This window comes from Dasypus novemcinctus, chromosome 11, assembly GCF_030445035.2.
Source record: "Dasypus novemcinctus isolate mDasNov1 chromosome 11, mDasNov1.1.hap2, whole genome shotgun sequence".
Taxonomy (NCBI): Eukaryota; Metazoa; Chordata; class Mammalia; order Cingulata; family Dasypodidae; genus Dasypus; species Dasypus novemcinctus.
In genome coordinates, this window is record NC_080683.1 from 3,762,884 (window position 1) to 3,787,725 (window position 24,842).

The window sequence follows — 24,842 nt, forward strand, 5'->3', positions numbered from 1 at the left end:
GAAGAAGATCAGTATAAACTATATATAAATAAGAACCAAACAGAAATTCTGTTGCTGAATAGTACAGTTACTGAAATGAAATAATCATTAGCATGCCTGAGCATTCAAAAGAAGGAATCAGCAATCTTGAATATAGGTTAATTAGAGATATCCAGTCTGAGGAACAGAAAGAGAAAGAATGAAGTAAAATGAACATATACTCTGAATCCAGTGGTACACTATCAAGCATACCACCATAGGCATAATGAGCATTCCAAAAGAGGAAAAACAAAGAAGGTAGAAAGAATATTGAAGAAATAATGAGCAAAATATATTCAATTTGACTAATCAATTTTCAAGAAGTTCAACAACCTACAGGAAGGATAAACTCAAAGAGATCCATTCCTAGACACATCATGAAATTGTCAAAAACCAAAAACCAGAGTCTTTATAGTACCGAGAAAGCAATGGCTTCTCATTTCCAAGTGATCCTCAATAAGATCAATAGCAGATTTCACATCAGAAAGTATGGATCCCAGTAAGCAGTGTGACAACATATTTAACTTGCTGTAGAAAGCGACTTGTCTGCCAAGAATTATATATCAAGCAGAACTATCCTTCAAAAATGAAGGAAGCATTTAAGACATTTTCAGAAAAAAAAATAGAATTCATTGCTAATAGGCCTGCCCCAAAAGAAATACTTTAAAGGGAGTTTTTAGGCCAAAGTGAAGGATACTAGAGAGTAAACTGAGTCCACATGAAGAAATATGATGTAACAGTAAAGGTAACTACACAGATAAATATCTGAGGCAGTAGAAATGTAATTTTTGTTTGTAACTCTTTTCTCTTACATGGTTTAAAAGTCACTTGCATAAAGCAATATTCTGTGCATAAAGCAATATTCTGTGGTGATGGTACAAAATTCATATGACAATAATGGCACAAGGGTGGATGGTGGAAATGGAGATAGATAGGAGCTGTAGTTTTTGTATACTACCAAAATTAAGCTGGTATTAATCTGAACCAGAGTGGTATAAATAACAAAATTAATTGCAATCTCCAAAGCAATCACAAAGAAAATACTCAAAATTATACATTAATAGAAACAAACAAGTATTTCAAATGGCATTCTAGAAAAGATCTATTTAACTCAAAAGAAGCAGTAATGGATGAAGAGAAAAATAAAAAAAAACATTTCAAAAGACCAGCAAAATGACACATATAAACACTACCTTGTCAGTAATTATAGTAAATATAGAGGAATTAAATATGGCAGAAAAAAAGGCAAAAATTAGGAGAATAGGTAAAAAGACACGATTCAACTATATGTTGTCTATAAGAGACACACTTTAGATTCAAATTCACAAATAGAAAGGAAAAGATCAAAAAAGTAAAACCCTGCAAAAGCAGTAGCCAAAAGAGAGCAGGAGTGGCCATACCAAAGTCAGACAAAATAAATCAAGACAATATTTTTTTACTAGGGACAAAGAAGGATTTTTATAATGATAAAATTGTCAATCCATCCAGAATAGATAAATATAAACTCATATGCACTCAACAGCAGCGCTATAAGATACACAAAGCACATGATTGTCATCACTTCTAGATTTTTAAGTTCACTCTTTTAAATTTTAAACTTTTATATTATCTTTCAGTTAGCTTACAGATTTATATGTGTTTGTTTTTGTAGGAACTATTTCAGGACAATCTAGTAAGTTGGTTTTCTATCCCTTATCACTAGTATGCCCTGGTCTCTTAGGGTTAGAGAAGGATTGCTTTTTCATACAGTAAATTCCCAGTAGCTGTTGTATAAATGCCACGATTAAAAGACTATTACTGGGGTATGTGAGGCTGAAAGTAAAAACTTAAAACACTTCAATTTCCTTCAGCTACTCTTGAAATCACATTACATTAAGAGAAAAAAAAATATTTTAAATGGAAAAACTAAAATATCTATGAAATAAGGGGTGAACTATAAGCAGATGAAAATCTGAAATAAAACTAACAAAGCCGAAAAGCAAATGGATGAGTAATGACTAATTTCATTGATGCACAGAACATGACGCAAAATACATTCAGGAGAGCTAATCCTAAATAGAGAGCAATAAACATCAGAAACCAGAAGCACTTGTTCCTCTATCCATTACAGAATGTGAGATATTGATGTCTCCAACTACTGGTGTGTGTTTTTCAACAATTTTATTGAGATATATTCACATACCATATATTCTGTCCAAAATCCACAATTGATGGCTTTTAATAGGACACAGAGTTGTGCATTCATCACCATAATCCGTTTTAGAATGTTTTCATTTCTCCATGAAGAAAAACCCCATAATCCTTAGCATTACCTCTCACCTTTAAAACAGCCTAGCTTTTATCATATTTATTCAACTCTTCTACATCTGATACGCAGCACAATTTTTGAAGTTTGCTACATTTCTGCAATTTCTCCTTGGGAGAGCTCCCATTCCCTACTCCTTCTCTAAGAATCATGATCTCTTCTTTATTATTGTTTTGCCTCTATAAATTTTTTTTACTCTTCTTTCATTGCTTTCAGCTACTTTTGTCAGGAGTGCAAAATCTGGGAGGAGGGTCACCACAGAGAGGACTTTCCCAAGTCAGTTTTTTTCACCAAAGCAGGGCCAGGGACATATGAATGGGATGCAGACACGCTCCATAAATCCCTGGGAAGAGATCAGGAAAGATGAAATAAAAACATTTTGCCGGCTCCCCTAGCCGCACTTTCCTGACCTGCCAGCAGATGGCACTCTTCCACAAACTAGTCCACGCCCTGAGAAGCAGTGTGTCCCTAAACCACCAACAGCCCTGAGGACTCTCTCAGGGGTGCGGCTGAAACAGTGGCTACAGTGGTCCCTGTCCAGCACGGCGGTTCAGAAACAAACCAGTGATCTCAAAAAGCTGTTCAATATACCCCCACCCCATTCAAGACGAAGAGGGACTCCCCATTCCTCTCCACTAAAAGGAGCTGGCCAGGGGCGGGACACCAGGCAGCTGGCCTCGAGGGTGGGGCATCTCAGCTCTTCTTTGATTTTTGGTTCAACTTATTCTATGTCTTTATAAATGCCCAGTTTGGGGAGGAATGTTGCTCAAGCAATTGGGCTCCAGCCTCTCATGTGGGAGGTCCCCTGTTCAGTTCCTGGTGCTTCCTAAAGAAGACAATCAAATTCCTCTATGAGCAGAGAGTAGAAGTGGCTAAAGTGTTTGGGCACTTGCCTCCCACAGGGGAGATCCCAGGTTCAGTATCCAGTGCCTCCAAAGAAGATGAGCAGGAAATTAACAGACAGACAAGGGAGCCACCTTGGGGGATTAGAATAAAAACAAGCAAACAAAAAAAGAAAAATTCCCAGCTTAAGTTATCAAAAGTAGTATACAGGAACTCACTAATTGGGTGTAGATTTTCTCCCAGGGGTGTGGGTAAAGAGAGACCTAAAAAGCAATTTTTTTCATTGCAGTTTCCCAGCCGGCCAGTATGTGATGATCATATGCATATATTTCCCGGAATGTGTTTCTTTCAGCCTCCGTGTTCCCATGTTTCTGGTTTAGCCAGTGTCAAGACTCATTGCGGGCTCTGCTGGCTGCATTCACTAAAGAGAAGCCCTCTGACATACCCTCCCTCTTTCCTTTTAACAGCTGACAGGGAGGAAGTCATCCGTTACCCTCTCAGTTGGCAGCAGTGAGTTAGGGGTTTTACTCAGGTTTAATGTCTTATGGGTGGGGTATCAGGTCCTTCCCAGCTGCCATTGAGGTTTTGTAACTAACATTCATTGTTTGGGTGCTTTGTCTCTCCCTTACCCTCCTTGGAGTTGCACAGCACTGACCTGGTGTGTTGATCCACAACAGTTACCTCGGACAGTTTTAGACCGTTTCAGGTTTGCTTTTGTGAAAAGAATTGAGCCCTGCTTGCCTAGTCCAACTCCATCGTCCTGGAACTCTCACTATGCATTTCTTAAATGATTCCATTGGTTTTACATTTTTTGGTTTCCCTTTGGAACTTGTGATTTCCTTTATTCTTCCATTTTATTACTTTTTTGCACTAAATGAGAATTCATTTCAAAAGTCTATAGTGTTAAATCCCTTAATTTGTTGAAAGACATGTGGGTATCTATCAGATTTCTTGTCTCTTTGAAGAAAGCGTTTGAAGAGCTCTCCACTACATGGACTAGCTGATCTTCTGCAGTGGAGTCATTATTTTGAGATTTTTTTTCACTTCCAAACTGGTAGATGAGTCAGAGTTCAATGAGATAAGCAGAATCAGTAGATTTCTATTGGAGGTTCATCACAAATCACTGGGTTATGTGATTTTTCAGGCTGTTTAACCTATCTGTAGGGCAGGTCATCAGGAAAGCAGCATAGAAACTTAGGGCTGGCTATGGCCTTTGTCTACAGGTGAAATTTCTTCCTCATCAGGGAATCCTCAATTCTGCTTTGGTAAGGTCTTTTAACTCATTGATTCACGTTCATCCAGATTATCTAGGGATTTTCTCCATTCCTTAAAATTAACAGTCTGGACTTCAATCACATCTACACATGTATCATTTTATATTATATCAACTTTCCTGTGAAAAGTCTTCTTTGTTGTGCAGTTAACATTTGCATGCTTTTTGGGTTTTTAGATTATTTTTTTCAGCTTTTTGTCTTTTGTTATTGTTTCTAAGATATTGGTATGAGTGAGTTTAAGGAGGGAAGTGAAGTAAGTGGTTTATTTCAATTTGCCTAATATGGATTTATATACTCCCTTTATGGGTGGTTTTACTATCAGATACGGTAATACTCACTGAACTTAAAAGCTTCATAATTAGACCAAACCATCCCCTGATTATAAACAGAGCGAGAGGGTACTGATGGGTTCTAGGGTCTTTCTGAATTTATATAAGTCTATTAACATGAGTGTTATTTGCCTGAGAGAAGGAAATTAATATTTTCTTCCTATATTCTGGTCTAGAGTGATTAGAAGACTTGAAGGTATAAGAGCCTGAGAATCCAGAAGCTTCTTTTTTATCAAGGAGACTAAAAGAGATGTGAGAAATTGGCAATGAATTTACTTAATTTCTGTTCCCTAAGATGGTTTGTAACATTTAGAACAATAGACTCCCCACAAAGCTTAAATAAACCACAACCTAATCCAAGGAATGAAATGTCCATAGGGGCTTTGTAAAACTTCAACATAATCCATGGACTATCGAAGGTCATGAGAATGTGAGGGGTTGCTCACATGTCCAGAGATATGAGAAATCCCAGAAAAAAATGATAGACCTGAATTCTCAGCTCTGGTCATCCTAGAGCCACTATACCAACAGGAAAGTGAAGTTGCCAACAACCTGCCTGAGTGTTAAAGGAATGCCTCAACAAGCACACAGAGCCTGTCGGCCAAGACAGGAAGACCTATTGGTCCAGGTGGTTAAGATATTTCTGTCACACCAGTAGCTGACCACTAAGCTAGTGGGTAAGAGACTTTAGTGACCACACATGACAAAGAACACAAACTTTAGAGAAGCCAGTAATAAAACAAGTATAGCAAATAAGAACAACAACAAACCTTGTAGAGGGGGAGAATCTCATTTCCAGGCATAAATTATATTATTTAAATGTTTGTTTTTCAAGAAAATATTATGAGACATTAAAAAAATAAGTAGGTTTAGCCCATACACAAGAAAAAGTTAACCTCCCCCCCACAACACTGTCCTTGGAGAGGCATGTCACTGGACTTGCAAAACAAACAAACAAACAAACAAACAAACAAAAAAAAATATATATATATATATATATATTTTTTTTTTTTTCATGTGGGCCGGCTCTCCTTATGGGGCGTACTCCTTGTGTGTGGGGCTCCCCTACGTGGGGGACACCCCTGCATGGCATGGTACTTCCTACGCGCATCAGCACTGTGTGTGGGCCAGCTCCACACGGGTCAAGAGGTCCTGGGTTTGAACCTTGGACCTCCTATGTGGTGGGCGGACGCTCTATCAGTTGAGCCACATCTGCTTCCCCAAAACAAAATATTAAACCAGTGCTTTTAAACCAGTTCAAAGAACTAATGGACACCATATCCAAAGTACTAACAATGTACGAGTATGGTGTCTCAGCAAATAAAGAATACCAATAAAGAGGAATAAGCTATATACAAAAAAAGAACCAAATAGAAATTCTGTTGTTGAAAGTATATTAACTGAAAAGAAATAATTATCAGCATATCTGAGCAGTCAAAAGAAAGCACCTGCAAATTTGAATATAGATAATTAAGATTATTCAGTCTGAGGAATAAGACGACAAAGAATAAAGTAAAACGACTATATAATCTGAATCCAGTGGAACACCCTCAAGCTTACCAACATAGGCATAATGAGAATTCTAGAAGAAGAGGGAAAAAAAGGAGGCAGAAAGAATATTGAAGAAATAATGAGAAAATATATTCAATTTGACTAATCCATTTTCAAGAAGTTCAACAGACTACTGCAAGGATAAAATCAGAGATGAGTTTCTAGATACATCATCAAACTGTCAAAAGCCAAAGACCAGGAAAGAATCTTGAAAGTACCAAGAAAGCAGTGACATATCATGTATGCGATCCTCAATAAGGTTAATAGTGGATTTCACATGAGAAATTAGGAAGCCCAGTAAACAGTGGGACAATATACTTAAAGTGCTGAAGAAAGTGATTTGTCACCAAGAATTATTTATGAAGTAGAACTATTTGTCCAAAATGAAGGAAACAGTAAGATATTTGCAGATAAAAAATAAGAGAATTCGTTGCTAGTAGACCTGCCCCATAAGAAATACTTTAAAGGGAGATTTCAGGCCAAAGTGAAAGATACTAGAGAGTAAATTGAGTGCACATGAAGAAATAAGATGTAACAGTAAAGGTAACTACACAGGTAAATATCTGAGGCAGTAGAAATGTAATTTTTGCTTGTAACTCTTTTCTCTTATTTGGTTTAAAGGACACCTGCATAAAACAATAATTATATTCTGTGGTAATGGTAGAAAATGCAAAAAACAATTTATATGGCAGTAATAGCCAAGGGTGGTGGATGGGAGTGAAGATAGATAGGAACAAAGTTTTTGTATCCTACTGAAATGAAGCTGGTAGTAATCTGAACTAGATTGCTACAAGTAACCATGTTAATTGCAATCTCCAGGGCAATCTCAAAGAAAATAACTCAAAATTATGACTAACTGAAATGACCTAGGATTTCAAATGTTTTTCTAGAAAACATCTGCTTAATGCAAAGGAAGCAGTAATGGATGAATAAGAAAACAGAAAAGACAACACATATGAAAATATCAGAAAATGACACATATATAAGTACTACTTTGTTGGTAATTACAGTAAATGTAGAGGAATTAAATACTCCCATATAATGGCAGAAATTAGGAGAATAGGTAATAAGACGATCCAATTGTATGCTGTCTACAGGAGACACACTTTAGATTCAAAGTCACAAATAGATTGAAAAGAAAAAGGTTGAAAAAGTTAAACAATTTAAGAAGGGTAACCAAAGGAGAGATGGAGTGGCTATACTAAAGACAGACAAAATAGACTTTAAAACAAAAATTCTTCTAGAGACAAAGAAGCGTTTTTATAATGATAAAATTGTCAATCCTTCAAAACAGATAACAACAGTAAGCATATATGCACTCAACAGCAGAGCTGTAAGGTACACAGAAACCTGATTTGGCTGAAAAAACTGACTTGAGAAAGTCCTCTCTGTGGTGACATTCCTCCCATATTTTGCCCTAAAGGCAATGAAAGGAGAGTAAAAAAATTATAGAGGCAAAGCAATAATACACAAGAGATCATGATTGCCAGAGTAAAAGCCAGGTAAGAAAGCTCTCCTGGGGTGAAACAATTGCAGAAACAGAGCAATCTTAAAAACTGTACTGCATACTCAGGGCTAGAATCAGATGTAGAAGAATAGAATAACTATGATAAAAGCTGAGCTGTTCTAAAGGTGAGACGTAATGGCTAAGGATTATGGGGTTTTAATTTATGGAGAAATGGAAACATTCTAAAATTGATTGTGATGATGAATGCTCAAGTCTGTGATCCTACTAAAAGCCAGCAGTTGTGCACTTGGGATAGAATATATGGTATATGAAAATATATCTCAATAAAATTGCTGAAAAAACATACACCAGTAGTTGGAGACAACAATACCTTACATTCAGTAATGAAGAGAAACACGTCCTTCAGTTTTCTGCTGTTCATTTATCTCTGTGTAGGATTTGCCCTCCTGAATATATTTTGCATCATGTTCTGGGCATCAATGAAGTTAGTCATTACTCATCCATTTGCTTTTCAGTCTTATTAGTTTTGTTTCAGATTTTAATCTGTTTATGGTTTCCCCCTTATTTCGTAGACATTTTAGTCTTGCCATTTAAAAATATTTTTTTCTCTTAATATAAGATGATTTCAAGAGCTGTTGAAGGCAAATAAGTGTTTCAAGTTTTCACTTTCAACCTCATACTCCAGTAATAGTCTTTTAATCATGGCATTTATAAAACTGCTACTGGAAATTTGCTGCAGGAAAAAGCAATTCTTTTCTAATCCTAACAGACCAAGACATAATAGTGATAAGGAACCATAAAAGAACTTACTAGATTGTCCTGAAACAGGTCCTACAAAAACACATATAAATGACTATGTTAACCTAAAGATAATCTAAAATTTTCAAAATTTAAAAGAGAAAACTTACAAATCTAGAAGCGACAACAGTCATGTGGTAATGAACACACACAAAATTTGAGTTTCAAAAGAGAGACTTACTGACAGGTTTTGAAGTCACATCTGAAATTGCAAAAAACATAAAAATATGTTGTTGGTTGCCCATTATAAGGATATTAGTTTTCCTTAACTTTCTAAAATAATTGAATAGAAGGTAAAATGTTCATGGTGTACTTAAGTTTAATTTTTCTTACATTAAAATACTTGTTTTAAGAGTCACATTATTTTTTGGAAAGAAAGTACCCATTTTCTCACCATCCCTTCCTACCTACAATGACCTTTTCACTTAAAAATTAGGGCAGAGGCAATTTAATGATATTTGATTATCTTAATATAATAACTCTCTGCTCTTTCATGCTTTCTTAAATTTGAATAATATTCATTGACTTTTTACTATGGACAAAAGGGTTTGATTGTTTTTCTACCCTTCTCTATTCACTCTCATCTCCCACTCTTTCCAATAAACCACATCAGTTTTTTTGTTAGTTTGTTGTGTTATTAACATCATGGCTATATAAATAATATTCTTAGTTGAATCAAATATTATCATCGTTTTCCTGGGTAAAATTTGCTTTTCTCTCCACTTAATTTTTGAAAAATTTTTAAATTAAAGGTTTATTTTATGTATTTCTCTCCTCTTCCCCCCCTACCCCAGTTGTCTGTTCTCTGTGTCCATTTGCTGCATGTTCTTCTTTTTGTCTGCTTCTGTTGTTGTCAGCAGCACAGGAATCTGTGTTTGTTGTTGTTGTTGTTGTTGTGTCATCTTGCTGCATCAGCTCTCCATGTGTGCGGCACCATTCCTGGGCAGGCTCTCCTTACGGGGTGTACTCCTTGCATGTGGGGCTCCCCTATGCGGGGACACCCCTGCGTGGCAGGGCACTCCTTGCACGTATCAGCACTGTGTGTGGGCCAGCTCCACACGGGTCAAGGAGGCACGGGGTTTGAACTGCGGACCTCCCATGTGGTAGACGGATGCCCTATCCACTGGGCCAAGTCCACTTTCCCACATTTTTTTTTGAATTTTGAATGTTTTTGTAGGTATGTGCATTTTATTATTTTATGTGCCATTTTCGTGAGCTTCTGAAAGGAAGAAGAAAGTGATCTTTTTCAGTTTTCCTACTATGGGTTCTGATACTCTCTTAAATGGTGGTTTTACAATCAGACATGGTAATATCTGGAATGTCTAGAATTCTCATAATTACCAGATCAAATCGCCTACAGATTAGAAGCAGAATGTATTCTACAATGCTTCCTAGAATGCAAATGAAATCAGCCTTCTGTTGGATATATCTGAGAGGAGTTTAATATCTATGTCTTTAATCTTGTCTAAAACTTGAAGTTATTACAACCTGAGAACTCAGAGTGTTATTTGTAAATAGTAGCTGTAAGCAGATTTGCAAAAGTGAAAATGTATTTAGGTGTGACTTCTACAGGCTCAGTTGAAACACAAAGAAAATAAACAAAAATTATTATTTGCCTATAAAAGGAACACTTTTTTTCCTCTACTCAAAATTGTGATATCTTGTATTTCCCATTTTATAAAGTTTCTACTGACTTTCAACTGTTGAAGATGAGGTCTCTTTTTCTTTCTTCAATACCTGATTGATCTTCTTTACCTTTTTGTAGTAGAGAGATCAAAGATGATCCTTAATAAGCCACATATTTGTATAGTGTTCTCTTGAATGAGAGCAGAACTGGTGATTTGCTTCTAGTCAGAAGAATATGGTCTAGGTGATAAGATAGTCACTTACATGGTAATTTCGCATTATTTAATATTCAGTGTTAGCAGTCTGGAGGGAGCAATTCTCCTGCTGGCTTTGATAAAGTAAGCTGCTGTGTTTTGAGAGGGCCTGCTCCAGAGAAGTGTGTAGAAAATATATATGATATGGTGAAAGGGTCTAACAAACCTGAAATATTAAGCCCAGAAGAAATGTGAGAAAAATGTAAAATATCACTTGACCATAGATGTGTCTATTTCTGAGCTCATGATTTGTATCTATTGGTTAATCTGTTGTCTTTGTGCCAGTACCATTGTGTTTTTACTCCTTAGCCAAGTCATATACTTTAAAGTCAGGAAGTGAGTGTTCCGACTTTGTTTTTTTAAAAAGCCATTTGTTGATATTTGGGTCCCTTTATCATGCCAAATAAATTTAATTAGGTTTTCCATTTCTGCAAAAAAATCTGTTGGGATTTTTGTTGGAATTTGGTTGAATCTGTAAGCCAGTTTGGGCAGAATGGTCATTTCAATGATATTTAGGCTTCCAGTTCATTAACCTGAAGAGTACTTCCATTTATTTAAGTTTTCTTTAGTTTCTTTTAGCAATTATTTTAGTTTTATGAATACAGGTCTTTTATGTCCTTGGTTAAGTTTACTCCTAAATAGTTGATTCTTTTAGTTGCTATTATAAATGGAATTTGTTTTTGCAGATTTCCACCTCAGATTGCTCCTTCCTAGTATATAGAAATGGTACTGATTTTCACCTATTAATCTTGTATCCTGCTACTTTGCTAAACTCGTCTATTATTTCTAGTAGCCTTGTTGTGGATTTTTTCAGGCTTTTCTAGATATAAGATCATAGTGAATAGCGAAAGTTTTACTTGTTCCTTTCCTATTTGGGTCCTTTTTATTTCTTTATCTAGCCTAATTGCTCTAGCTGGAACTTCTAGCTCATTATTGAATAACAGTGTTGACAGTGGACCTCCTTGCTTTGTTTCTGATCTTGGAGGGAAAACTTTCAGTCTTTCATCTTGAGTGCAAAGCTAGCTGTAGGTTTTTCATATATACACTTTTCCATGTTGAGAAAGTTTTCTCCAATCCTGTCTTTTCAGGTGTTTCTATCAAGAAAGGATGTTGTATTTGTTAAAAGCATTTTCAGCATCAATCGAGATGATGATGTGATTTTCCTTCTTCAATTTATCAATGTGGTTTGTTACACTGATTAATTTTCTTGGGTTGAACCACCTTACACACCTGGCCTATAACCCATTTGACCAGGTTGTACAATTCTTTTAATATACCTTTGGATTCACTTTGCAAGTATTTTGTTGAATATTTTTGCATCTACCTTCATTAGAGAAATTAGCCTGCAATTTTCTTTTTTTGTAATTTCTTTATCTGGTTTTGGTGTTAGAGTAATGCTGGCTTCATAATGGATTTGATAGCATTACCGCCTGTTCAGTTTTTTGGAAGTGTTTCAGCAAGGTTTGTGTTAAATCTTTGAATGATTGTTAGAATTCACTTGTGAAGCCATCTTTTCTAGGCTTTTCATCGTTCTGATATTTTTGATGACTTTTAATCTCTTTTACTTTTTGTTGAGGTCTTCTATTTCTTTAGGGTTTGTGTAGGTTGTCCGTGTGTTTCTATGAGCTTGTACATCTTGTCTGCATTCTCTAGGTTTTTGATGTACAGTTATTCACGGTATCCTCTTTCGATCTCTCATGTCTGCATGGTCAGTGGCAATGTCCCCTCTCTCATTTCTGATTTTAGTTTTTTGCATCTTCTCTTTTTTTTCCTTTGTCAGTCTAGCTAAGGATTTGTTGATTTTGTGATCTTCTCAGAGACCCAAACTTAGTTTTGTTTATTCTTCCTACGTTTTTTGTTCTCAATTTCATTTATCTGCTATGATCTTAACCATCCTTTCCTTAGGCTTGGATTAGTTTGCTGTTCTTTCTGCAGTTTCTCCAGGTGTGCAGTTAGAGCTTTGATTTTAGCTTTGTCTTCTATTTAAATATGAGTATTGAAGGGCTATATATGTCTCTCTCAGCACTGCTTTTGTGGACTCCCAGGTTTTTTGTTTTTAAGATTTATTTATTTTATTTGTAACCTCCTTTCCCCTAGGTTGTTCTCTTGTCTGTCTGCTCATTGTTTGCTCACCTTCTGCTGGAGGCACCTGGAACTGGACCTGGGACCTCCCACATGGGAGGTGAATGTCCAAAAGACTGTGACACATCTGCCCCCTTGGACTTCAGTGTCTGCTGCCTTGTGGCATCTGCTCCTCTAGGCATCTGCTCATTGCTGTGGAGTGCGGAGTCAAGCTACTGGTGAGGTGGGATCCGGGTGTCTAGATCTCATTGTGTCAGGGTTCCGCATCTAGCTCAATTTGTGCCTGGGGCATGCATCTCTCTCTCTTGCGGTGGGTGCAGGTGTCTAGCTCTCCTTGCTGTGGGTTGCGGGCATCTAGCTCTTCTTGCAGCGGTGCAGGTGTATAGCTCTTGTTGTGCCAGGGTGGAGCGTCTAGCTCTCATTGCGGCAGGATTCGTTTGTCTGTCATTTTGGAGTTGGTGTGATGTCTACCTATCGTTGTGGTGGGTTGGGCATCTAGCTCTGTGGCAGGTGCAGGCATCTAGTTCTCATTGCGGCAGGTGAGGGCATATAGCTCTCCTTGATGTGGGTATGGGTGTCTAGATTTTGTCGCTGTGATGTGTGATGTCTTACTCTCATGAGGGTGTCTGCTTGTCTTGTTTTAGTGGGTACTGGGACCTGAACTCCAACCTCTAATGTGGTAAATGGGTGCCCAACTGGTTGAGCCACATCTGCTTACCTCCCATATGTTTCATTTTCATTCATCTCAAGGTATTTGCTTAATTTCCTTGCAATTTCTTCTTTGATGAACTGATTTAAAGTATGTTGTTTAGTCCAGTATATTTATGAAATTTCCCTTTTTCCATCCATTATTGATTTCCAGCTTCATTCTGTTATGATCAGAGAAAGTGTCTTGTATAATTTCAATGTTTTTAAATTTATTGAGAGCTGTCTTGTGACCCAACATATGGCCTCTCCTGGAGAGGGATCCTTGAGCAAACTTGAATAGAATGTATATCCTGCTGTTTTAGGGTGTAATGCTCTATAAATGTCTGTTAGATCTAGCCACCCATTTCTTTCTTAATCCTTGTCCAGATGTTATATACAATATTGAGAGTGGTATATTGACATCTCTAACTATTATTGTCGAGACATCCATTTCTCTCTTCAGTTTTGCCAATTTGTACCTCATGTATTTTGGGGCACCCAGGTTAGGTGCATAAATATTTACTGTAGTTATTTCTTCTTGGTGAATTGCCCCCTTTATAATTATGTAATGACCTTCTTGATCCATTATAACATCTTTGCATTTAAAATCTCTTTTGTCCAATATTAGTATCACTCCTGCGGCTCTTTTTTGGTTTCTCTTTTTCCATCCTTTCACTTTCAACCTGGTTGTGTCCTTACATCTGAGATGAGTCTTTTGTGGACAGCATATAGATGGCTCATTTCCTCCCTCCATTCTATCAGTCTATGTCTTTTGAATGGGAGATAAAGCCATTAATATTCAATGTTATTACTGTAAAGACATTACTTATTTTCCCACTTAACTTTTGGCTTTCTGTTATCACTATTTACTGTTGTCTGTCTTGACTCTTAAATTTACCCTTCCTAATAATCTTCATTTCTATACTGTTCTTCAAGTCTCACAGTCTTTTTTCCTTTTTGGCTGCTGTACTCCCTTTAGTATTGCTTGTAATTCTAGTCTTTTGTAAACATACTTTCTGTTTTTGTTTGTCTCTGAAGACTTTAAACTCACCTTCATTTCTGAAGGGCAGTTTTGCTGGTTATCAATTCATGGCTGGCAGTTTTTCTCTTTCATTGTAAAATACATCGTAAAACTTTCTTCTCAATTCCGTGAGTTCTGGTGAGAGCTTGGTACTCAGTCTTATTGAAGCTCCCTGTTATATGGTGCTTTGTCTTTCTCTTGCTGATTTTAGAATCCTCTCTTTATCTCTGATATTTGTCATTCTGAGTAGTAGGTGTCTCGGAGGAGAAAGCCTATATGGATTTACTCTGTTTGGGGTGCATTGTCCTTCTTTTATACTTCTATTTATGTTTTTCATAAGAGTTGGGAAGTTTCAGTCATTATTTCCTGAAATATCCTTTCTGCCTCTTTTCTATTCTTTTTTCCTACCGGGACACTGATAATGCATAAATTTATGCATTTCATGCTGTTATGCAGTTCTCTGAGATCCTGTTCAATTTTTTCTAATCCTTCCTCTTTCTGTTCTCCTGTCTTTTACAGTTAGATTGTTTTGTCCTTTATATCACTATTCTGTCTTGGAGATATTTAAATATGCTGTTATGTGTCTCTAATGTTTTTTTTTCTCCTCCATTGTGTCTTTGATTCCCATAAACTGTTACTTTTCTTTGCAGGCTTTTACTTTGTTTTTATGTTTACTCAGTGTCTTCTTAATTTCCTTTATCTCTTTAGTCATATTTTCCTTCATTTCTTTGAATGGATTTAGATTTGTATGATTATCATTGAATAGTTGTATTAAATGTTATATCTCGTTAAGGTATTTGGTTTGTTCCTTTGGCTGGGCCTGCTGTTTCTATTTTCTATTATGGCTTGTGATGTCTGATTATCTGAATACATTGGTGAATTTACTCTCATGGCCAATATCTCTCTTACCTACTGTTTTTTTTTCCCATAGCTCTTCTTTGACTTTTGGTACAATTTATTCTTTGTCTTTAATAATGCACAACTTGGGGAGCAGATATTGCTGAAGTAATTGGGTGCCAGCCTTCCACATGGGAGAGTCCTGGTTCAGTTCCCCATGATTCCTAAAAATGATGAGCACATGTCTCATTGAGCAGATGCTGCAATGACCAGATGCCACAATGAGTAGATGCCACAAGGAGCAATTGCTGCAACCAGCAAGATGCTGCAACCAAGTAGACTCTGCAGATGAGGCAACCAGCAGATGCTGCATCTAGCAGATGCTTCAAACAGCAGGGAGCAGAAGTGGCTTAGGTGGTTGGGCACTCGCTTCCCACATCAGAGGTCCCAGGTTCAGTTTCCAGTGCCTCCTAAAGAAGGTGAGTGGACAATGAGCAGACAGACAAGGCAGTCCTCTATATATGGGAATAAAAATAAACAAATAAAAGAAAATGGCCAGCTTAAGTTATCAAAAGCTGTCCAGGAACTCACTAATTGGGTGTAGATTGTTTCCCAGGGTTGGGGCTAAAGAGTGACCAAGAAGTAGTTTTTCCCCTTGCATTTTCCTTGCTGGTCAGCATATGATGGACATATGCCAACCTTTTCCAGATGTGTTTCTTTCAACCTCCATGTTCCTGGTCTGGCCAGAGTCAAGAGTCAACGCAGGCTCTGCTGGCTGAAATCACTGAGGAGAAGCCCTCGGACATACCCTCCCTATTTTCTTGTAAGAGCTGAAAGGGAGGAAGATGTCGGTTACCCTCTCAGTCATCTGCAGTGAGTCAGGTGTTTTATTCAGGATTAATGTCTATGACTCTCTCTCCCTCACCATCCTGGGAGTTGTGCAGCACTCACCTGATCTGTTGACCCTCAAAGCAGTTACCTTAGACAGCTTTTGGCCCTTTTTCATTTGCTTTTGTGAAGAGACTTGAGCTGTGTTTTCCTATACCGATGCCATCTTCCTCTAACTCCTGCTATTCATTTCTTAATTGAGTGGTAGCTATGCTTTTATTCCATTGATTTTACATTTTTCACCCCTTCGGAACTTGATTTCCTTTGTTCTTCCATTTTATTACTTTTTTTTGCACTAAACAACAATTCAAGTCAAAAGTTTTTTTGAAGTGTATAATCTCTTAATTTTTTGAAAGACATGTGGGTATCAATCAAATTTCTTTTCTCTCTGAAGAGAGCATTTGAAGAGCCCTCAATCCTCCAGCTGGACTAGCTAATCTTCTAGTGGAGGCATTGTTTTTGGATTTTTTTTCACTTTCAAAATGGTATTTGAGGCAGAGTTCAACCAGATAAGCAGAATCAGTAGATTTTTATTAGAGGTTCATCACAAGTAATTGGCTTATTTGATTTTCCAGGCTGCCTAACCAAATGTAAAGCAGGCCGCTAGGAAAGACAGCATGGAAATTTTGGGGTCTGGCTATGGCCTTTGTCCACAGGTGGAATTTTTTCCTCATGAGGGAATCCTCAACTCCACTCTTCATCAAGGCCTTTCAACTCATTGAGTTATGCTCATAAAGGTTATTGAGGGATTTTCTCTCTTACTGAAAATTGATTGACTATGTACTTCAGTCACATCTATACATGTATACTTTGGTATTATATCACCTTTCCTGTGAAAAATCTTCTTGGCTGTGCAGTTAATTTTTGTATTCCTTATGTTTTTATAGATTTTTTTTTTTAGGTTTGTGTCTTGCTTTGTTTCTAAGTCATTTGTATGAGTGAGCTTAAGGAGGGAAGTGAAGTAATTGGTTTATTTCAATTTGCCTAATATGGATTTAGATACTCCCTTCATGGATGGTTTTACTATCCAGATATGGTAATATCCACTGAGCTCAAAAGCTTCACAATTAGCACATCAAATCAACCCCTGATTACAAACAGAAAGAGAGCATAATGATGAGTTCTATTGTCTTTCTTAGATTGCATAAATCTATTAACAGGAATGTGATTTGCCTGAGAGAAGGAAATTAATATTTTCTTTCTGTATTCTGGTCTAGGGTAATTAAAGACTTGAACGTATAACAGCCTGAGAATCTTCTTCTTTTTTTTTTTTATCAAGGAGAGTAAAATAGATGTGAGAAATTGAAAATGAACTTACAAAAGGATTGTGGAGTCTCAGCTAGAACAAAGAAAACAAAGAAATTTTTTAATTGACTATAAAAGGAAGAGTAATTTTCTCTATTAACTTTTCTTATTATTAATGAAATATTATTTGGAATATTCCAATGTAGCATCATATTAAATTTTTCATGAAAGAAATATAAATATTCTAGTTTTGAAAAGACAACTAATGTTAAAGGCTTAGAGCAAAACCCTGTCACAAACATTCATAGTCAATTTTTTTCTCCCAAATTAAAAGCACTCAATACTTGAATGTAGGCTCTTTTTTCTGGAATTTATATAAATATTTGAAAAGATCTTTCTGAAAATGTGAGTTCTTTTATTTTCAGTTATGTATGATATCCACTGATTGGCTTCTCCTTTCAAAGATGAGGCCTTTTTGATCTTGTATTTAACACTCACCTCCTTGCCCTTTCTGTGTGAGAGAGAATGCTAAGATGAAACCCAAAGAGTCACATCCTTGAAAAAATAAATGTAGATTTGAAATACAGTTTAACAAGAACACAAAGACAGAGAGAGAATTCACGTAAAGAGTCTTTTTTTTTTGGTAGGTATATTGAAAGACATTACAGATAATTGTTTAACATTCTGGTTCCCTAAGATGGTTGATAACGTTTGGAACAAACAATAGACTCTCACCAAGTTTAAAAATAAAAACACACAAAAAAACCCAAAAACCTATGGAATGAAATGTCCACAGGGGCTTTGAAAAACTTTGACATATTTCTGTGACTAGTCAAGGCCATGAGAATGTGAAGTGTATTTCACCTGAACCAGAGATGAGAGAAACCTCAGAAAAAGATAGAGGCCTGAACTCTCAGCTCTGGCTCTTTTAGAGCCAGTACACCAACAAGAGTGAACTTGTCAACTGTCTGCCTGAGTGTTAAAGGAACGCCTCAGCATGCACACAGAGTCCCTCAGCAAAGACAGGAAGAGTTATTGGTCCAAGTGGTTAAGACATTATCTGACAACCACTAGCTCACCACTAAGCTAGTGGATAAGAGGCTTCACTGACCATGCTCGACCAGGAATACAGACTTTAGAAAAGCCCATAAACAAGACAAGTATAACAAATAAGAACAACAACAAACTCTGGAGAGGGAGAGAATCTGATGTCCAGAGATTTATTATATCATTCAAATGTTTGTTTTTCAACAAAAAATTATGAGACGATGAAAAAATATGTTAGTATAGGCAATACACAAGAAAAAAGTTAACCACACACACACAAAAAAAAACCAGAAAAAAAAAAACTGTCCTTGGGGAGACTATCATTGGACTTACTATTCAAAAATTCAGCCAGGTATTTTAAATATGTTTAAAGAATTAAAGGACACCATATCCAAATAACTAACAATGTATGAATATGGTGTCTCACCAAATAATATCATTAAAGAGGAATAAGCTATACACACAAAAAGAACCAAAAAGAAATTATGTTGTTGAAAAGTACAGTAACTGAAATGACAGAATTGTCATCATATTTGAGCACGTAAAAGACCAAATCTGCCTTGTCAGTAGCCCTACATTGGAATTTGCGCTCTTGAGTGTGACGGAGTTGGATTCAGATATGACCTTTCTACACATGCCTCTTCTGTCACTAGTACTGAACCTGTGGTTGGCGCTGGGGTTGGTGTATACTCAGGAGATTTTTATCTCTGGACTGTCCGTGTGCCAGCTGGGCTCTGAGCCTCAGTAGTATTGCCACACCTACTCGCCATTTTGTTGGACTTACCCAGGTCAGCTAACAGGGAGGTGAAGATGGTCAACCACCACACCAGGGAACCGAGAGTGCCTATAACTGCAAGCAGGAGAATCGCATCCACCAGCCATGTGGGATCTAAGCCCCTTCTCGATTTAGAGGTGGAGTGAACATCACCATCCCAGGGTCCATAGGATGGAGGAATAAAACATGGATTAGAGTGGACTTACTGGTATTCTACTCTAGAACTATTGTGACTCTAGCAATGGGAGAAATTCTATCACTGATGTGGAGACAGTGGCCACAGTAGTTGCTGAGGGCAGGGAGAGGGAAGAAGAGATATAATGTGGGGGCATTTTTGGGACTTGAAATTGTCCTAAATGATATTGCAGGGACAGATGCTGGACATTTTAGATACTGCCATAACCCACTGAATGGACTGGAGGAGAGTGTAAACTACAATGTAAACTATAATCCATGCAGTGCAGCAGTGCTCCAAAATGTATTCACCAAATGTAATGAATGTGCCACAATGATGGAAGAAGTTGTTGATGTGGGATGAGCGGGGTGGGGTGGGGTCTGGGGTATATGGGAACCTCTTATATTTTTTAATGTAATGTTTTTTTGTCATCTATGTATCTTTTTGAAAAAAAGACAATTAAAATGTTAAAATAAAATAAAATGACATTGTAATATGTTTTAAAATTTGGTCCATATTTATAAAGTTTTACAAATTATGAAAAAAAAAGACCAAATCTGCAAACTTGAATATAGGTTCATTAGGATTATTGTGTCTGAGGAACATGATGTGAAAGAATGAAGTAAAGTGAACATATACCCTGAATCCAGTGGAACATCATCAAGCATACCAACTTAGGCATAATGAGAATTCCAGAAGAGGAGGAAAAACAAAGGAGGCAGAAAGAATATTGAAGAAATAATGGGCAAAATATAACCAATTTGACTAATCCATTTTCAAGAAGCTCAACAAACTACAGAAAGTATAAACACAAAGGAATCCATTCCTAGACACATGATCAAACTGTCAAAAGCCAAAGACCAGGCTAGATTCTTGAGAGTACCAATATACCAATTGTGATTCATCATGTACAAGTGATCGTTAATAAGGTTAATAGCAAATTCCACATCAGAAATCAAGGAGCCCATTAAGCAGTGGGACAACATATTTGAAATGCTCAAGAAAGTTACTTTCCTACCAAGAATTACAAATCAAGCAGACTATCCTTCACAAATAGATGAAACACTAAGATAATTGCAGATAAACAAAAAATAAGAGAATTTGTTGCTAGTAGACCTACACTATAAGAAATACTTTAAAGGGAGTTTTCAGGCCAAAGTGAAAGATACTAGAGAGTAAACTGAATCCACATTAAGAAATAAGATGTAAGAGTAATGGTAACTACACAGGTAAATAACTGAGGCAGGAGAAATGTAATTTTTGTTTAAAACCCTTTTCTCTTATTTGGTTTAAAAGACACCTACATAAAACAATTATTATATTCTGTGGTGGTGGTACAAAATGCAAAAAATACAATTCGTATGACAATAATAGCAGAAGGGTGGGTGGTGAGAATGGAGATAGATAGGAGCAAAGATTTTGCATACTACTGAAAGTAAGCTGGTATTAACCCGAAGTACATCATTATAAGTAAAGGTGTTAATTGCAATCTCCAGATAAATCACAAAGAAAATAACTGAAAATTATACCTACTAAAACTGACCAAACAGTGTTTGGTATTTCAAACAGTGTTTTAGGAAACATCTATTTAAGGCAAAAGAAGCAGTAATGGATAAATAAGAAAACAAAAAAAGAGACACACTTAGATTCAGAGTCACAAATAGATTGAAAGGAAAAGCACTGAAAAACATGCAAAAAGGGCAACTGAAAGAGAGCTGGAGTGGCTGTACCAAATTCAGAGAAAATAGACTTTAAGACAAAAATCTTTACTAGAGATAAAGAAGGATTTTTATATTGATAAAATGGTCAGTTCATGAAGCATAGATGACAATTATAAATGCATATGCACTCAACAGCAGAGGTATAAGATACAAAAAGTACATGATAGATGTGAAGAGGGAAAGAGACATTTAAAAAACAATAGTTAAATGCTTCCAGGGAAGATGGTGGAATAGGGAGCTCCAGGACTCACTCCTCATCCAAAAACAGCGGACAAACAGCTAAAAACTGCCTGAAACAACTCTTCTGGGCCTCTGGATGTCAGGAGAACACTATTCAGCATCCTGGGAAAAGTGGGACAGAAATACTGAGAAACTGCAGTAAAAAGCTGAGTAACTTGCTTGAGGCGACTGTCGTGCCCATTCCCCACAAGCAAGGCCAGTTGCCTTGTGTCAGGTCCCTTGCTGGCCTCTGTGAGTGGAGAGAATGGAGAAACCCTCTTCACTTTGAATGGGGTGGAACAACTTATTGAGGTCACTGGGTTTGGTTCTGACCGCTGTGCTGGACAGGGACTGCTGTGGCCATTGTTTCAACCCCACCCCTGAAAGAGTCAGCGCTGATGGAGGTTTATGGACACGCTGCTTCCTTGGGGTGGGGGTAACAATTTGCTGAAGAGTACCATCTGCTGGGCAATTCAGGGAAGTGCAGCTTAGGGGAGCCAACAAAAAGTTTTGTTTTTTTTTTTCCAATTTTCCTGACCCTCTTACTATGGATTTTTGGCATTTGACTGCACTCGCTTATGGGTCCCTGGCCCTGCTTTGGCTGAAAAAACTGACTTAGGAAAGTCATCTCTGTGTGGACCCTCCTCCCAGATTTTACCCTCCAGGGAAAAGTAGCCAAAGTTAATGAATGGAGAGTAAAAAAAACTACAGAGGCAAAAACAATAATAAACAAGAGATCATGGTTACTCGAGAAGGGAGCAGAGAAAGGAAGCTCTCCCAGGGTGAAATAATTGCACAAACAGAGACATCTTTGAAAATTGTACTGCATATCCAGAGCAAGAATCAGATGTAGAAGTGTTGAATAAATATGATAAAAAGTGGGCTGTTCTAAAATTTAGAGGTAGTTAGTGAAGGATTATGGGGTTTTTCTTTATGGAGAAATTTTAACATTCTAAAATTGATTGTGGTGATGAATTTACAACTCTGTGATCATACTAAAAGCCATCAGTTCTGCACTTTGGATAGAATGTATGGTATGTGATTATAGCTCAATAAAATTGCTGGAAAAACACACCAGTAGTTGGAGACATCAATACCTCACATTCTGTAATGGATAGAAGAAGTCCTGGTTTCTGCGTTTATTACTCTGTTTAGATTAGACTTCCTGAATATATTTTGCATCATGTTCTGTGCATCAGTGAGCTTAGTTATTACTCATCCATTTGCTTTTCAGCTTTATTAGTTTTGTTTCAGATTTTCATCTGCTTATGGTTCCCCCCTTATTTCATATACATTTTAGTTTTGCTATTTAGAAATATTAATTTTTTCTGTTAACATAAGGTGATCTCAAGAGTAGTTGAAGGAGAACGAAGTGTTTTAAATTTTCACTTTCAACCTCATATCCCTGTAATAGTCTTTTAATCATGGCATTTATAAAACAGCTACTGGAAATTTAATGTAGGAAAAAGCAATCATTTTCTCGTCCTAAGAGACCAAGGCATACTAGTGATAAGGAACAAAAAATGAATTTACTGTTTTGTTGGAATAGGTCCTATAAAAACAAACACATATAATGTATAAACTAACCTAAAGATAATAAAAAATTTACAGAATTTAAAAGAGTGAACTTACAAATCTCGAAGTGATGATAATCAAGTGGTAATGAATACACACAAAATTTGAGATTCAAAAGTGGAACTTACTGATAGGTTTTGAAGCCACACCTGAAATTGCAAAAAACATAAAAATAGAGTTGTTGGCTACCCATTCTAAAGATACTAGTTTTCCTTACCTTTCTAAAATAATTGAATAGAAGGTAAAATGTTCGTGGTGTTCTTAAATTTCATTTTTCTTATATTAAAATACTTGTTTTAAAAGTCATATTATTTTATGGAAATAAAGCACCCATTTTCTCACCCATCTCTTCCTACTGACAATGACCTTTTCACTTAAAAATTTGGGCGGAGGCTATTTAATAATATTTGATTATATAATATCTCTATATTCTTTTATGTTTTCTTAAATTTGAATAATATTCATTGGCTTCTTACTGTGGACAACAAGGTTTTGCTTGTTTTTTTTTTACCCTTCTCTCATTCACTCTCATCTCCCATTCTTTCCAATAAACCACATCACTTTTTTTGTTAATCAGTATATTGTGTTATTACTATCAAGGCCATGTAAATAAGATTCTCAGTTGATTCGTGTGTTATCATAGTTCTTCTGGGCAAAATTTGCTCTTCATTCCACTTAATTTTTGAATTTTACTGTTATTTCTTAAAATTTTCTGTAGGTTTGTGCAGTTTATTATTCTATCTGCCATTTTAGTGAGCTTCCGAAAGGAAGAAGGAAGTGATCCTCTTCACTTTTCCTACTATGGGATCTGATACTCTCTTCAGTGGTGGTTTTATAATCAGACATGGTAAATCCAGAATCCCCAAAATTCTCATAATTACCAGATCAAATTGCTACAGACGAGAAGTAAAATTGGAGGCATGAATGCATTCAGGAATGCTTCCTAGAATGCAAATGAAATCAGCCATCTGTTGGATTTATCTGAGGGAGATTGATTTTTTTTTGTCTTCAATCCCATCAAAAACAAGTTTTTGCAGCTTGAGAACTCAGAGTCTTCTTTGTATATAGTTGCAGATTTGCAAAAATGAAAATGTATTTAGGTGTGACAAATTGTTATTTGTCTGTGAATGGATCGCTTTTTTTTCTCTAGTTAAAATTGTGATATCTTGAATTTTGCATTTTATAAAGTCTCAACTGACTTCCAACTTTTGAAGATGAGGTGTTCTTATTCTTACTGTCAATACCTGGCTGACTTCCTTAACCTTTCTGTAGTAAGTAGAATCAAAGACGATACTTAATGAGTTACACTTTTGTATAATGTTCTCCTCTTGAATGAGAGCAGAACCAGTGACTTACGTCTAGTCATGAGAATGCACCTAGGTAATAAGATAGCCACTTGCATGGTAATTTTGCTTTATTTAAAATTCAGTGTTAGCAGTCTGGAGGGAGAAATTTTCCTACTGTCTTTGATGAAGTATGCTGCTACGTTGTGTCCACTGCTCCAGAGAAGAGCATAGAAAATATATAAGATACGGTGCAAGTGTCTAACAAAGCTGAAATATTAAGCTCAGAATAAATGGAGAGAAAAATGTCAAAAATAATTTGATCATAGATGTTTGGGTCTATTTCTGAGTTCTTGATTTGTTTCCATTGGTCAATCTGTATGACTTTATGCCAGTGCCACTGTGATTTTACCACTGTAGCCAAGTAATACGCTTTAAAGTCATGAAGTGAGAGCGCTCCACCTGCGTTCTTTTTAAAGACATTTTTGGCTATTTGCGTCCCCTTACCCTTCCAAATAAATTTGATTTGCTTTTCCATTTCTGCAAAAAACTCTGTTGGGACTTATGTCAGGATCACATTGAATGTGTAAATCAGTTATATAGAATGGTCATTTCAATGATATTTAGCCTTTCAGTCCACTGACCTGGAAAGTGCTTTTATTTAATTCAGTCTTCTTTAGTTTCTTTTAGCAATTATGAATACAGGTCTTTTATGTTCTTGGTTAAGTTTATTCCTAAATGTTTCATTCTTTTAATCACTATTACAAAATGAGTTTTTTGTGGGTTTCCTCCTTAGATTACTCATCTGTAGTGTATAGAAA

General features: G+C 36.5%; 1 protein-coding gene across 1 annotated transcript in view; it reads right to left on the reverse strand.

Annotated features, from left to right (window-relative positions):
* LOC131280359 (sodium/potassium/calcium exchanger 1-like) overlaps positions 1-24,842 on the reverse strand; it is a 232,745-nt gene that overhangs the window by 164,060 nt on the left and 43,843 nt on the right. The window contains exons 5-6 of the mRNA XM_071218410.1: positions 22,867-22,887; positions 17,300-17,320 (exon numbers count right to left, since the gene is read on the reverse strand). The gene's annotated coding sequence lies outside the window, so the exon portion shown is untranslated. The remainder of the gene's footprint in view (positions 1-17,299; positions 17,321-22,866; positions 22,888-24,842) is intronic.